Source organism: Myxine glutinosa, chromosome 13, assembly GCF_964187855.1.
Source record: "Myxine glutinosa chromosome 13, kmMyxGlut1.1, whole genome shotgun sequence".
Lineage (NCBI taxonomy): Eukaryota > Metazoa > Chordata > Myxini > Myxiniformes > Myxinidae > Myxine > Myxine glutinosa.
This window is the reverse complement of record NC_136273.1, coordinates 1,754,376-1,771,869: the sequence shown is the minus strand read 5'-3', so window position 1 is coordinate 1,771,869 and position 17,494 is coordinate 1,754,376. Positions and strand designations below refer to the sequence as shown.

The following is a 17,494-nucleotide window of genomic DNA, read 5'->3' as shown; positions in this document are numbered from 1 at the left end:
CCCGCATTTCTTCTTCCACCATCTTCAGCCAAGTCTTTCTCGGTCTTCCCCATCCTATACTTCCTTCTCCATTCATTTCCATGACTCTTCTCAACCAGTCACTTTCATCCTTCATCAACACATGACCAAACCATCTCAACCTGTTCATCTTCACAGCATCAATCACAGGCTCTATGCCCATCATCTTTCGCAATTCATCATTTGTCTTCCTCTCTCTCAACGATACTCCGCACATCCATCGAACCATTCGCATTTCCACCTTTTCCAACCTTCGTTGCTGCTCTACGTTCATTACCCATGTCTCGCTCCCATAAATCATAGCACTTCTCACACATGCAGCATACACCTTTCCCTTCAGCTTCAACGACACTCCCCTCCTCATCAGCACGCCACTCAGTTCCCGAAACTTCTTCCATGCACATCTCACTCGAGCAACCGTTGCCGAGTCTGATCCACCTTCTCCATTTAGCATGTCTCCGAGGTAGCAAAATGTTTTCACACCTTCCAGCTTCACGCCGTCTCCAAGATCCAACTCAACATTTCCACCATCTGCAGCTCCCTCTGTGCACACCTTACATTTGAATGTAGCTGCCACACTGGTAAATGACCCTCTCAGACCACTACATTTTTGATGAACCCACTCAGCGCACATTGTACACTGAATGGAGTTCACTCCGACACCCTTCCTGCACACAGCACAGGGCCACTTCCCAGTTCTTTCCACCTCACCACATGCTTTACCACTTGCCATCACCTTCGTCTTTCCGATATTCACCTTCAGACCTTTTGTCTCCATACATTCCTTCCACTTGTTCATCTTTTCCTTCAGTCCATCCATACTTTCGGCAATCAACACCAGATCATCTGCATACAACAACTCCCACGGTAAACCCTCCTTTACGTTCTGAGCCAGCACCTCCATCACAGCTACAAATAGTAGTGGACTTAGTACCGACCCCTGATGCACTCCCACCTTCACCTCAAACTCACCACTGTTCCCGTCCTTCGTCCTTACAGCTGTGCGCACTCTTTTGTACATTGCCATCACTACTCTGATCAACCATTCCTCCACTCCTAACTTCCTCAATGCCCATGTCATTACTTTGCGTGGAACCCTATCGAATGCTTTCTCCAGATCAACAAACCCAAGAAACAACTTCTTCCTCTTCTCCATGTACTTCTCCTGCAACTGCCTCACAATAAAAAGCGCGTCTGTCGTTCCTCTTCCTGGCATAAATCCAAACTGCATTTCGATGATCTTCACCTTCTTCCTTATCCTCCTCTCCAACACCCTTTCCAATACCTTCATTCCATGCTCCAATAACTTTATCGCTCGGTACGAGCCACACTCCAGAGGGCCACCTTCCCCTTGTATAGAGGGACGAGGGTACTCAGTTCCCAATCCACTGGAATGCGGCCTTCTTTCACCACCAGATTACAGATCTGTCATTCTCTTCACACCCCAACTTCGTGCTGCCTTCAACATATCTCCCACAACTCCCTTCAGCCCTCCCGCTTTTCTACCCTTCATTGCTTTTATCGCTTCCTCAACTTCCTTCTCAGTTATCTTCTCTGCCGGTCCTAAAACTGTGTTACTCTCTATGTTGCCATCCCATTCATTCTCTGTATTCAACAGCATTTCCATATATCTTTTCCATCTTCCTTTAAATTCCATCTGGGTCCACAACGATTTGTCCCACTTCATCCTTCAAGCAACTCACCCCCATCACATCACACCTCTCTTTCGCTATCTGCTTTGCAATCCTGAATACTGCTTTCTGACCCTCTTCCGAATCCAAGCGTTCTCCGAATATTTTCCTACATACCTCCTGTGCCTTTGCTACCTCTTTCTTTGCAGCCTTCTTGGCTGCCTTATAACTTTCATGCTCTGCTGTTTCTGCTCCCGTACCCTTCACCTTCTGCCACTCCTTGAACTTTTCCTCTTCTCGTCAATCCTCTTTCCAACTTCATCATCCCACCACCATGTTTCCGAGTGCGTCGGTGGTCCTTTTGTCCATCCACATACCTCACCAACGGCTCCCAACAGACTAGCTTTCATTGACATCCAACCACTTTCAAGCTCAACCACATCACCCTCTACCCTACTGAGCCTCTCTTTTAATGCCTCCCTTACTGTCACCTCTTTCAACCTCCACACCTTCATTCTCGGTTGGTACTTCACCCGCCGAGCTCTCCTCGCACCTTTCACCCTTATGTCGCAGACAACCAAGTGGTGCTGTGAAACAGCCTCCTCCCCCGGGGTCACCTTTGTGTCCCGGAGGTGCCCCCTATCTCGCCTACGCACCAGCAGGTAGTCAACGGTTGTTGTCGACCCACCTGACGTGTATGTAACAAGCTTATTATCCTCTTTCTGGAACTGAGTATTACATATCAACCAATCAGCTCCATCAGCAAACTCCAAAGTCCTTTCATCTTCTCCATTTCTCACACCATATCCGTAACCCACGTGAACTCCCTCAAAACCATCCATACTCCTTCCCACATGTCAATTTAGGTCTCCTCCTACCACAACAACTGTTTTTTGTTTTTTTTTGGATACAAGACCGACGCTCGTGAAAGAGCGAACATTAATCACACAGAAAGACAAACCGACACATAAAACATATAACATGGGGAGCGGTAGACAAGATGGGGCGAGAGGGGGAGGAACACAAACACAACATCTGAGAGCAGGGACATCGAGAGATCTGTGGGAGGGAGAGGGCTTTGGGGGAGGAAGGCATGGGAAGGGGGGTGGGGGAGGGGTGGGAGAGGTATAAAACATATGGACACTCCCAGGACTTCCAGGAAAGAAGTTGGAATTTCAAACAAGGTGGATCTGGGGTGAATTAGTGGGGGTAGAAAAGATCAAGGTTTTGGATGGGGAAAGATAAGAGATGGTGGTGAACAGCTGTTTTAAAGACCTGGAGGGAGGAGTGGGATTGAAGGGAGTGTGGGAGTTTGTTCCAGAGGCGGGAGAAGAGAGGAATGAAAGAGTGAAGGTGAGCAGAGAGCCGAGATTTCGGCAGTTTAACCATCAGAGGGTTGCTGGCAGATCTTGTGCGACCTGTAGGAATATTTGGGGGACAAAGCACAGAGAGAGCTGGGGGAGCAAGGCCGGAGAGGAGTCGGTAGAAGACAGAAAGACCACCTACCTGTCTGCGTTGAGTGAGTGAAAGGCCCTCGGAGATAGCTTCATCACGGGAGATTCCAATGATTTTGAAAGCTTTGGTTTCACCAGCATGAAGCCGAGCTCGGTGTGAGGCAGGAGCACCGGCCCATAGGGGAGAACAGTATTCCATTTAGCTGCGGATGAAAGCCTTGTATGTGGTGAGGAGCTCAGGTGTGCCGAGGAAGGACTTCGCACGACGGAGGATGCCCAGTCGGCGACTGGCTTTGGAGGCCAGCTTGGAAATGTGGTTTTCCCAAGAAAGACCATGGCAGATAGTGAGACCCAAAATCTTGAGCGACAGAACTTCTTGGAGAGGATTGTTGAGAAAGTAGATGGGAGGGTTGTCCAGTCGATCTTTTCGGAGAGACATAGTAAGAGTGTGAGATTTGTCAGGATTTTCTTCAGGATTTGTCAGGATTTGTCAGGATTTTGTCAGTGTCAGATTTGTCAGAACTTCCTCATCTTTCACGTTTTCCATCAGCTTCTCTATCACACACCAGAACTTGTCCTTCTCTTCATCGCTCCGACCAACCTGCGGAGCATATCCCGAGATGACGTTCACCAAGAGCTTTCCAATCATCATTTTCACCATCATCAACCTATCACCCACTCTCGTCACACTCACCACACTGTCTACAAACTCCTCAGAAAACAGGACACCAACACCATTCTCGCCCTCCAGGCACCCTTGCCACACAAACTTGTATTTCTGTCCCTGCCTACCCTTCACCATTGTCACACCACTTCCCTTCCATCTCGTCTCTTGCACACAACATATGTCCACTCTTCTTCTGACCAATACTTCCACCACTTCTCCTGATCTCCCTGTCATTGTCCCTACATTCCATGTCCCAAACCTCAGAAACCGAAAAAAGTAAGAAATTACACCCTTGGCTCGAATAGGTGGTATTGCCCCCTTTGGCAGAAACAACCTCAAGTAGGCGTTTCTTATAACTGTGTACAACTGTACCAGTCTCTGACATCGACTGGGAGAAATTTTTGCCCACTCCTCCATGCAGAATTATTTCAGCTGTGCGATGTTTGAGGAGTTTCTTGCATGCACAGCTCGTTTCAAATCCCCCCACAACATCTCGATGGGATTTAGATCCGGGCTTTGACTTGGCCATTCCAGAACCCTCCATTTCTTTCTTTTCAGCCATTCCTTGGTGGATTTACTGGTATGGTTAGGGTCATTGTCATGTTGCAAGGTCCACCTTCGCTTGAGCTTCAACTCTCCGACAGATGGCCTCACATTATCCTCAAGCACCCTCTGGTACAATGAAGAATTTATAGTGGATTCTATGATGGTGATCTGCCCAGGCCCTGATGCAGCAAAGCTGCCCCAAACCATAATATTTCCACCACCATGCTTTACAGTTGGTATCAGGTTCTTGTGGTCAAATGCTGTCTTTGGTTATCGCCAAACATGTCTTCTGGTACTGTGGCCAAATAGCTCTGCCTTTGACTCATCTGTCCAGAGAACATTGTTCCAGAAGTGCTGGTCTTTGCCGAGGTGTTCATTGGCAAACTTTAGGCTTGCCCTGAAGTTCTTTCTGGACAGCAAAAGTTTCCTCCTGGCACACCCCCCATGTACATCAAATTTGTGCAGCCTCTTTCTAATGGTAGACTCGTGCACTTTGACATAAACAGTGGCAAGAGCTACCTGTAGGTCCCGTGATGACATTCTGGGGTTCTTAGAGACTTCTTTCAGCATCTTGCGGTCTGCTCTCGGGGTGAACTTGCTGGGGCGGCCTGGCTTGAACAAGTTGGCAGTTGTTTGGAATCTTCTCCACTTGTAGATGATCTTCCAGACAGTTGAATGATTGATTTCAAATTGTTTGGACATCTTTTTATATCCCTTCCCAGACTCGTAGGCATCTATAACCTTCTTTCTGAAGGCCTCAGAAAGCTCTTTTGATCGAGGCATGGTGATGCCACACACTTCAACAACAAAAAGCAAACTAAACTAAATGTCTGAGGTTTAAATAAGACAGGTTCCTCCAAGATCCTCTCTAACGATGTTCTAATCATTTGCACCTGAGCTGGTGCACCTGACTCAAATTTTAGGTATTTGAAGTAGTGATAAATGTAGGGGTGTAACTTACTTTTTCCACATGCGAAATTTGCATTTATGTTTATTTAAATTATACAATGGACTACAAAATGTAAATGTTTCATGATATTTGTTATATTATATCACCTTTATCTTTCAATATTGTTGAAATGAAGATCAAATAGCTGTATGTTGAAATATGTTGAAAAAGTCAAAAGTTTACATGGGGTGCACTTACTTTTTCACGTGACTGTATATATATGTATGTATGTATGTATATATATATATATATATATATATATATATATATATATATATATATATATATATATATATATATATATATATATATATATATAATGGTATCTGTAATCTGGTTCTCCAACCTAATGAGCGGACAACATGACGTCATCGCCATGCACGTCCGCCTTGCCTGCAAAGTTCCAGAGGAACCATCTAGCAGTGCGTCATTACGGATTATAAATACAGATACTGTCACAAGTGCATGCAAAACTCACAGTTACCGACCTGGTTTCGCCCTTGTTGGGGCTTCATCAGGGCAACGCAGTGAGGCTTTCCATACACTTGTAACTCTGTGACCCTTTCGGTTTTTATATCAGTCACTATGCGACCTTCATATCATCAGTGGAGAACCGAACATCCCAACCGCAACCAGGTCGACTCCATATGATGAGTGGATACCAGAGATAACGTCACCGCGTGGCAGGCGGTGCGTATCGCTCCCAGCAAGGTGCAGCAGCAGCTGTATGGGACACCTTGCTGGCGGTTCTCCACTGATGATATGAAGGTCGCATAGTGACTGATATATATGAACAAGGAAAAAAAGTAGCCAAAACACAAAATTTATTCGCTTAATAACATAAATAACATCATAAATAACATAAAAATATAGCAACACACACACACCCACACACACACTCCTACACACACATACAAACCTACACACACACAGAGACACATACACACTCACACATATAAATTTTATTCAAAAAATTTATTGTATATAAATTTTTATTTACCGACGATGTTATAAATGTTTATGTTATGTAAAACGTCGAAGAACAAAAGAATTAAAGATTTGAGATTTATTCACTAAAGCACAATATTGCACGAATGCTAATATTGTATTTCCCTTGGATTAAGTTTTCCCCCTGGAATCCTAAAATTTCCCCCCAGGGGGAATTTTCCCCAGGTTGGGAAATGCTGGTCTAAAGGGTACATTCCAATAGTAGTTAGGGTCTAAGGGGGTGTAAAGGCATCTAAAAGGATCGAAAGTGTCTAAAAATGTTTAAGTGGTCTGAAGGGTTTAAAGCTCTAAATGGCCAAGCATCCAAGCAGTCTAAAGGGGTCTAAGCTATCTAACATGTCTAAAGGGTCTGAGGTGTGAATGAGGTCTAAATGGTGTTCAGGTTGAAGGGGTCTAAAGGGAGTAAAGAGACTTAAGGGGTGTGAAGGGTCTAAAGTGCCTGGGGGTCTAGAGATTTTCGGGGTCTAAAAATGGGTCTAAAAGGCATAAAACATCTAATGGGTGAAGGGGTCTAAAGTGTCGAAAGGGTCTTAAAGGGAGAACGGATCGAACTGGGTAAACATAGTCCAGGCCCTACTCATAACCCCATATACAACTCATCCGCAAGAGATTTTGAAACTTGATTTGAGTTATTGGACCATTTACCTTTAAAAAAAATCACACAGGTGCTTCTTCGGAACCGGCTGCGTAGCCATATTGAAAATATGAATTTTGAACCACTCACCATAGAAGTATGTGTAATACCTTGTTTTATGGGTTTTGGGTGTGGGGAATCCATTTGTGACATCATTTTCATGATTGAAGGCCAACGTCACATGCTAAGGTCAAGGTCAAGGTCAGAAATCACAAAAAACGACCAAAATCGCAGTTTTACACACATCGAGAAGCAGACTATCAAGTATAACTCACTATTTAAAAGTTTATGATGTATAGGCTCCGGGCCAGGTATGGTCCATCTGCACCCCCCCCACAACTCTTCGACCCTGGGTTTTTCTGAACCATTGGGGTGTCCTGGGGTGGAAATCAACTGGTAACAGTAAATAAACTTGGACTCACTACCCATTTGGTACCTATATTGGATGGTACCCTCAAAACAGCATATTTTTAAATCCGCGTTGCGCCATATTCGACACACGTGTTCTTTTGGTATTTGTGCCTGCTAATATTAACTCAGAATAAAAAGTTATATACCAAAAGAAAGCTGTTCATCTACTGATCATCATAGAATATTGACACATTACTTATAATGGTACCTTAATGGTCATAACTAGTGCTGAATAGCAGTACCCCACTTTAACGTAACATAATTCGGTATCGACCGTACTATTTCATCTTACACACATAATATGAACACATTACACCTGATATGCTTACATATATATTTTATTGGCTTTCTCCTGTATATCAGCTTTAATTTGATACCAGATACATCCCCATAGCTTCAATTCTCTTTTTTATACAGCGTGTCAAAGATACTACCGGTATGGGGTGATATTGTAGGCGATGCTGCATTTGTCAATTTACAAATGCTGCCACGTATATCATGTACATATATGTTGGACACATGACAAAATCTATGTATTGTTAATATGTGTTACTTAATATATTGTTGTATTGATGTATCACTGTAGTTTATTGCAGGAATTTTGACGAAAATGGCATGCAGATCCTTCCATGTTTGTATCCTGCGTAAATTGAGATCATCAGATTGTACAATTATGTTATTTAAGTGTCTCTTACAGCGACAGAACGAGTCAATTAGTTAAGTTAAACACCTTTTTTTACATAGTTAAGTATGCAATATAAGATATTTTTTATAATTAAGATGCAATTTATAATAATTATTCAGCTTGGTACTTACCAATATTTTGATGTGTTTTGCAGGTGAAGTAACAACGCTAATATGGAACATCCGGCGCGAGCGAAACGTACACGTGAGAGTGAACAACCACCCATTGTGTGCATAACTCATGTAAAGGGACTGAGCTATGGAGAGTTGCACTTGTTATCTGGACTCAAAAATTCTGAGAAGAAATTGGCCAAGCTGCAGGAGGTCAAAGAAAGACGCCTTGCACAACCCCCACAGTCTCCGCATATGATGAAGGACACATGTGATTTGGTCCCTGAATCTCTGGCCGAACACCATGGTTTCCACTGGGAGTGTTACAAGCGTTTCACGATGAACTTAGACAGACTGAACCCTCCTACTGCAGGTACATCTGAAACAACTGGTGCCACAACTCAGCGGATGGCCCATACTAGTTCTGGTGACAAGATCATATTTAAGCCAGACTGTATCTTCTGTTCTTCGGAAAGTCGTAAAAAAGTGAAAGTGCATGGCAGTTGGACTACCCAGGGGATGAGCCAGTTCGAGTATGAAGGCTGGAAGCCGGTACTGGAGATGGCTGAAATGAAGCAAGATGAAACGCTCTTAATGAGGATCCGAGGCCATGATCTTTTTGCCTCTGAGGCAAAGTTCCACAAAACTTGCCGTATGAAATATATGCAAAAGCCAGAGAAATGGCGCCGTACTGACGAAGAGGCACAGCACCATCAAGGAGAATTAGAAGAAGCCCACAGACAGGCATTCGATGTGGTATGTGATGCCATTGAAAGGGATGTGTTAATGGCCAAGAAGATAATGAAACTATCCGACCTGAGGCAAATGTATGTCATTAACCTGCAAACCAGCAAATATGCGAATCCTGACTACCGAGCCAGCAAACTAAAACTGAAGCTTGAAAACCACGAGCCTTTCAGGGAGAGACTATCATTCTGTGATCTGGGAAAGTCCTACATAATATTCAGCACTGCAATTGACGTCCAGACAGCAGTGAAACAAGCCTTCAAATTGGGATCAAGAGATATGATTGAGAGTGCAGGTAGCCATTTACGACTGTCAATTCTGGATGATTTCTCGAATGCCCCAGAACTGAAATGGCCACCAAGTCCTTCTGATCTCCAACAAATGGACGATGTTATACCAGATTCACTCAAGAAGCTGCTATGCTACATCATAACTGGAACAACATCAGCAAGGTCACAACGAAGCCAGCGATTAGTTCAATCAATCGGCCAAGATATCTGTCGCGCTGCCACCAAAGGCTCTTGGAAGCTTCCAAAACACATCATCATGTGCACGTCCCTGAGACATCTATACAGAAGTGAAAAGCTCATAACCCTTCTTAATAGAATGGGACACTGTGAGAGTTATTCATTTTCACTTGAATTGGAGACTGCACTGGCCGAATCAGTGATGAAGTCATCGACACAACTCTCCAACCAAATCATCAGGTCACCACGAGAGCCGTCTGTCTTCCACTCGGAGTTTGACAATTTCGACTCATTGGTGAATGATCTGACAGGAAAAGGTTCTGTTCATACAGCACACGGGATCATGATGCAAGAAGTCAGTGATGATCATGCCGCATCTGGTCCAGCAAGGCCAACTCAAGTTAGGACCAAACGGCGTTCTCTGCAGTTGACGGAAGCAACCATATTACCTGACTGCTATGTGACCAAAAGACAAAGCCCGAAACTTCAAGTAAAACAGCTTCAATATCCAGGATCTGTAGGAGAAAGAGGAACATCGACCAAACTCCAGACTCTATGGATCATGATCCGTCTCAAGGCAGAAACACAACAACAAGTTCCTGGTTGGACCGGTTTCATCTCAGAGACAGGTGAAATACCAAAGAAGCTCACAACGATAGACTACTATCCCGTCATCAATCAACCAATTACCGAGTACAAAACTGTCCAGGAATGCTTGCGTGCTGCTGAAGAGGCCACCAGAGAAGTTGGCCAGCCTTATGTCATTACCACATTCGATTTGGGGGTATGCATGAAGGCATTCCCCCTAGTATGGAACTCCCCCGACAAGTACGAAAGTCACATCATTCTAATAGGCACCTTCCACCTTGTTTGTGCTTACATGAAAATGATGGGTAAGAAGATGGCTGGGTCTGGTCTGTCAGATATCCTCCTGGAAGCAGGATTGATCGGTAGTGGATCTATCACAGGTGTGATGTCGGGAAAGAATTATGACAGAGCGTTACACTGTCATAAACTTATGCTGGAATGCTTGGAGAGGCTTCTCTTGGCGGAATACCTCAACGAAACTAATGCTGATGACCTGTTCGCGTCCCTCCCTGATGACTCAACTAGAAGACTGCAAGATCTTGTTGAATCCCCCAGTCAAATGACCTTAGAAGCTGTCTCGACGGATGAACTCATCATGAAGGTCATAGATAACTATGATACATTTCGACAGAGTGTAGCAAAGGGACGATTGGGGAAAACTGCTGAGCTCTGGGTGTCGTACATGGACCATGTACGTCTAGTCCTCTCACTCCTTGAAGCTGTAAAGACTAACAACTTTGTCTTGTATGTTGCGTCCATCAACGGTATGACTCCCCTCTTCTTCAGCTTCGGTGGCCAAAACTACGCCAGGTATTTGTCGTATTTCTCCATCTTCTTAGCCAACGTAGATAGCTCGCACCCGGGAGCTTTGACCCTCATTCGACGAGGAGCAATCAGTGTTGCTCGCTCCTTTATCCCTGGGAATCGCTGTGCTGTTGACAAGACAATGGAGGAAACCTTCATGAGACATGCAAAGTCTCATGGTGGTGCTGGTGCAGGTATATCTGGACTACTCACCAATTACCAGGCATATCAGAGGTGGGTCCGCACCCTTCACGAAAGGTCTCTCTACGTTGATGCATGTCTTGGTATGGCTCACATGACAGACAGCGGACAGGACACTAAGCATCGTGATGTACGTCCCAGAGAGGTGAGAAAAGGAGAGAGGTTGGTGAAGAAGACCATGGATGCGGTATGCAGTTTCCTGAATCCATTCACGGTAGACACAAAGGACCAGCTGTTGATTCTATCGTCAGGCGGTGCAGCCTCTGATGATGTTGCTGCAGATGTTCTGAAGGCTGAAGCCATCGGTCAACAAGCTCATGATAAATTTGTTGAGGTCCGACTGAAAACTGGCGAAGATTTTTTTGAACCAGTAAAACGACTCAATCTCAAAACTCTGAACAACATGAACAAAAGTTCCAAGACCAAGACATCAAAGAACAAAGTCACCCAGTTCAAGCACCAGGGAAACGTTGCATTTCAGCTTTTGCTGAAATCGCAAAATCAAGGGCTACAACTTGACCTAAAGGAACTGATGTCATACCCATTAACTCCAGTACCATACAGCTTGGCGACCGGAGATGGGTACCTAGCAAAGACAGACAAGGCAAAGGCATTCCAGCTCCTGACCAAGGACTGTACTGACATCACTGTACCACAGGCAAGGGTCACCCTGACAGTGTATGACGGAAATGCCACCTTCTACTATCTAAAAGACATTCCTAACAACTTCAGCCAGATCTGTTCCAAGGTCTTTGACATCATCAGTAAGACAGGAGATGTGGTGTTCAGCACAGATCAATACCTACCTGGATCAGTGAAGTCGATGGAGAGGCGACGTCGCGGCTGTGGAGAAAAGTTGATTCTAAAAGGAGAAGCTACAAAGAAACCGCAAGATTGGAAAATGTTTCTCTCGAACGACGAGAATAAAATCCAGTTCATCCGACTGCTACTCAGGCTCTGGAACAGTGACCAGTATGCTTCTCGGTGCCATGGTCGAAAAGTGATCTTGATATGTGAAGGGAAGGCATACCAACTCACATCCACAGATGGTCAGACAACAAATGCCAAAGAGTTGCCTCAGCTGGAATCGTCTCAAGAAGAAACAGACTCGCGCGTGATATTATACGTAAACTACGCCAGGAGCCAGAAATATGAGTTTGTTCGAGTGAAGAGCCCAGACTCGGATGTATTCTTCATCTTACTGCACTACGCCGCATCGATAAACGACATAAAGATACTGTTTGACACAGGCACAGGAAACAAGCAGAGGCTAATAAACGTCAGTAAACTCGCAGCAGACTTCGGCCAAGAGAAGAGTACTGCTCTTATGGCACTTCACGCCTACAGCGGTTGTGACAGCACTAGCGCTTTCCGAGGGATTGGAAAAATCAAACCTGTTAAAACGCTGCTTCGTCTGCCGCAATACATCCCTATTCTCAACAAGCTTGGAGATACGTGGGATGTGCCAGAAGAGCTGAACAATCAACTAGACAGCTTCACATGTGCCATGTATGGAAGAGGAAAGGTATCACACGTTGATGATCTGCGACTCCTGAGAATAAATGAGCTATGTGCCAAGGAGAATCGTCACCTACCCTCAGGCAATGTAGACATGGCCAATATTCCACCATGTATGAGGAGCCTCACACAGCACATCCGAAGGGTCAACCACCAAGTGGGAATTTGGAAGAGAGCTCACGTTCCTCGACCAAGGATTCCCAAAGCAAGTCCAGGCCATGGCTGGGAAGAGGAGAAAGGCTGCCTGGATCCTCTCTGGTATGATGGAGACATGCTTCCGCGTGAGCTGGCTGATATAGCTCAGGTCATGTCAGACGACGATGAGAGTGATGATGAATCAGGTGATGAAACACCTGATGATATGGATCGTGTTTTGTACAGTGATACCGATGAAAGTGACAGTGACGATGACTGATCATGATGGACATATGCCATTCGTGCAAGCAAGCCAACTTGACTGCACTCATGCAGTGTTTGACTTTTGTTGATAATTAACAAAATGCAATTGTTTGTTTGTGTTCTTTTGAGAGTGGATACTTGTATTATATGATATAATGTGGTTAACTGAGTGTACGACATACATATGTAATTGTAGGGATAAAACTGACTGTTAATATTATTATGATATCTGTTGTTGAGCAATAATGTTTGGTTTATCATCAAAATATTCGATACTAAAAATTTTTTCAATGGGATGTTAAAATTTAGTTTCAAATAAGAAATATTTTTACTTTTACAGTAAATATTCGAGCATTACATTGTTACTGTTCTGTGGAAGGTGTTTGACCCAGTGTATGAATATTAATATGATGATATTAAAAACTACTGTGATTAATAAACAAGTTTTTCTTGTTTAATATGTTAATAAGATGGCAGTATGATTATGATATTCGATTATGAATGACATTTATAAGTGTAATAGGCAGTTCTTTTGAATATAGACAAAGACTGTTACCGAGATTATATGATTCATGGTTCCCGCGAAACAGGTAGTATCTTTGACACGCTGTATAAAAAAGAGAATTGAAGCTATGGGGATGTATCTGGTATCAAATTAAAGCTGATATACAGGAGAAAGCCAATAAAATATATATGTAAGCATATCAGGTGTAATGTGTTCATATTATGTGTGTAAGATGAAATAGTACGGTCGATACCGAATTATGTTACGTTAAAGTGGGGTACTGCTATTCAGCACTAGTTATGACCATTAAGGTACCATTATAAGTAATGTGTCAATATTCTATGATGATCAGTAGATGAACAGCTTTCTTTTGGTATATAACTTTTTATTCTGAGTTAATATTAGCAGGCACAAATACCAAAAGAACACGTGTGTCGAATATGGCGCAACGCGGATTTAAAAATATGCTGTTTTGAGGGTACCATCCAATATAGGTACCAAATGGGTAGTGAGTCCAAGTTTATTTACTGTTACCAGTTGATTTCCACCCCAGGACACCCCAATGGTTCAGAAAAACCCAGGGTCGGAGAGTTGTGGGGGGGGTGCAGATGGACCATACCTGGCCCGGAGCCTAGTAAATTATACTTTGCCTATATGATTGCTTTGATGGAAGGTCAAGGTCATGCTCTGGATGTTAAGACCATTGCAATTTTATTACTCATTACCAACTTGCCACTGACTAAGGTTGTTTTATTACTAAACAACATTAATTTTATTGCTTAACGCTTTTATATCTTAACACTTATATGTTACAGATTCGTCACTTCCGTTGTGGCGGTTTTCATCCACTGTAAACATTTATGGTTCCATGTACTATTATTGTTTTCAAAAGGTTTATTGTGTATGAACTGTTTTCAAAAGGTGAAAAAGTTCATGTTAAAAAGAAACAGGAAACCGGATCGGGAACCGGACGACGAAGAGGAAGAGGAGAAAAAGAAGGCGGAGCGAGGGAGTTCGACAAGAAAGCCGAGCTGCTCCGAGTTCTGAAGCGAACGTTGTCGAACGGGAGTCACTAGCGAAGCTTCGGGTTTCCCGGGAAAGGGATTCCTGCGACAGAGTTGTCATCGCTGTGACCGATCAACCTGCGTGTCAGGTTTTTGGCGGTGGATTCCGAAGAGAATCATCGAAGGGCCGTTACGTCTCGAGACCGGGCCGCCGGCCATTTTGACTCGCGCGCTTTGCGCGTCGAGCAAGGTTTCTTTGCTTCGTCAGCCGTTTTCACCGCTTTCAGACGTATCTGGTGTGTGTGTGTGCACCTTGGCTTTTGAAGATTAATTTGCGGTTCGCCGACTGTGAGCTGTGAAAGTCCATACGCGGGGGTGTGATTTCCCAGTCGCCTGGAGGGCGCCTTTGGATTTCCCAGTCGCCTTGAGGGCACCTTTTTGCAACTTTGGCTGTGTGACTGTACTTGCCATCCGAACGGGATTCTGGTCTCGATTGGTCATCGATCTGACAATCGCTGGAGCGAATCAACTTTGGCTTGGAGCCGGGAATAAGAGACATTGGGAATGTTCTTGGTTCACTCACTTGGAGCACAGTGAGTTATATATTACGAAACTGATGGTACCATCATAGGACATATTGATTGTACTTTTGATTACTATTATTGTTGTACTGTTATTCTTGTGTGATCTTAATACAATATTTGTTTGTGAGTAACAATTGGGGTGGCTTCACCATTGATCTTTGACATACAGAATAACACATTTTTCTGCCGTGACTCCTCTCGGGGCTCGGAGGTACACCGTGACCAGGGGGTCGGGGAGGAGCACGTAACAGAAATTGGGGGCTCGTCCGAGAAATTGGGATCCTCGTCTGGGATTGAGATATTGGGGGCTCATCCAAAATTGGCCCAAATTGAAATTGGTGGCTCGTCTTTGGTGATTAAATTCCCTAACACTCGTCCGGGATTAAATTCCCTAATAACATTCATCTGGGATAGAATTCCCTAAGATTCCCAAAATTCCCAAATTTGGAATTTTTCTAACAATTCACCACATACAAGGCTTTCATCCGCAGCTCAATGGAATACTGTTCTCCCCTATGGGCTGGTGCTCCTGCCTCACACCTGGCTCGGCTTCACGCTGTTGAATCCAAAGCTTTCAGAATCATTGGAATCTCCGGCGATGATGCTATCTCTGAGGGCCTTTCACTCACTCACCGCAGGCAGGTAGGTGGTCTTTCTGTCTTCCACCGACTCCTCTCCGGCCTTGCTCCCCCAGCTCTCTCTGTGCTCTGTTCCCCAAATATTCCTACAGGTCGCACAAGATCTGCCAGCCACCCTCTGATGGTTAAACTGCCGAAATCTCGGCTCTCTGCTCACCTTCACTCTTTCATTCCTCTTTTCTCCCGCCTCTAGAACAAACTCCCACACTCACTTCAATCACACTCCTCCCTCCAGGTCTTTAAAACAGCTGTTTACCACCATCTCTTATCTTCCCCCATCCAAAACCTTGATCTTTTCTACCCCCACTAATTCACCCCAGATCCACCTTGTTTGAAATTCCAACTTCTTTCCTGGAAGTCCTGGCAGTGTCCATATGTTTTATACCTCTCCCACTCCCCCCCCCCCTTCCCATGCCTCCCCCCCAAAGCCCTCTCCCTCCCACGGTTCTCTCGATGTCTCCATGTCTCTCGAATGATCTCAAATGCTCTCAAATGTTGTGTTTGTGTCCTTCCCCCTCTCTCCCCATCTTGTCTACCGCTCCCGATGTTATTTGTTTTATGTGTCTGTTTGTCTTTCTGTGTGATTAATGTTCGCTCTTTCACGACCCTCGATGTTGTATACAAAAAAAAAAAAAAAATTCCCCAACTTTAAAAAAAAAAAAAAAAAAATTGGAAGATTTGATAGTCACCATGGTGTTTGACGCAGAGAGGTTTGCAGCGTCCCCTAATGAGGCACAGTTCCAAGCGTTAAAAAGATCGGAACTCTTGATATTGGCCAAACATTTTAACTTGGAGGTCCGAGCTCATATGAAGAAAGCAGAGATGCAGACATTGGTGGTAGAATGTCTGGTGGGACAATGAACATGGAGAGAGGTAGCCTTGGATTGGTAACCCGAGGAAAAAGAAAATGTGGAGCTCTGGAAAATGGAGATGCAACTGCAGAGCCAGGAAAGGTTAAAAGCAGAGGAAAGGAGAGCTGCAAGAGAACTCGAGGAGAGAGGAGCAGAGGAAAGGAGAGCTGAAAGGGAACTCGAGGAAAGAAGAGTAGAAAAGGAACGAGAACTCGAGGAGAGAAGAGCAGAGGAAAGGAGAGCTGATAGGGAACTCGAGGAAAGAAGAGTAGAACAGGAACAAGAACTCGAGGAGAGAAGAACCGAGGAAAGGAGAGCTGAAGAAGAAAGAAGAGCAAAGGAAAGAGCAGAGGAAAGGAGAGCCAAAAGGGAGGTAAAGAAACGTGACATGGAGTATCAGAAGGAACTTAAACTCAAGGAGTTGGAATTAATGGGAGAACGGAGAGAAGTCGTATCCATGCCGGCTGGTTCGACAACTAGTCAGAACACCTGGGATGTTGGTAGGCATGTGGGGCTGGTTCCACCCTTCAATGAAAAGGAGGGTAGCCAAGTTTTTTTTACACTTTGAGAAAGTGTCTCAAATGCTAAAAAGGCCTGTGGGGACCTGGACTATGTTAGTGCAAAGCGTTTTGGTGGGTAAAGCTCAAGATAACTTTTCGGCTTTACCGATTGACCAATGTGCAGATTATGAGAAAGTGAAGAAAGCCATTTTCAAAGCCCATGAATTGGTCCCTGAAGCTTACCGGCAAAAATTCCGGAATGCCAGGAAGAGGGAGAGTGAGACCCATGTGGAGTTTGCCAGAATGAAGGAAACCATGTTTGATCGGTGGTGTGATTCGAAGGGGGTTGGGAAAGACTTCAACCTGTTGCGACAATTGATCTTGGTGGAGGAATTCAAACAGTATGTCCACGCAGACATTAAAGTACATCTGGAGGAAAAGACGGTACCAGAGTTGTATGAGGCAGCAACCGTGGCAGATGACTATGCCTTGACACACAGGATGGGGTTCCACAAACCTAACTTCCCGCCTAGAGTTCGCCAGGGGAGTTATGGTACATCCGGTGCGGAGAACGA

At 44.5% G+C, this 17,494-nt stretch overlaps 1 protein-coding gene across 1 annotated transcript in view; it reads left to right on the top strand.

Moving 5' to 3' along the window:
• The window catches only part of LOC137439185 (putative voltage-dependent N-type calcium channel subunit alpha-1B), an 856,614-nt gene that overhangs the window by 469,520 nt on the left and 369,600 nt on the right, over window positions 1-17,494 (top strand). The gene's annotated exons all lie outside the window — the stretch shown is intronic.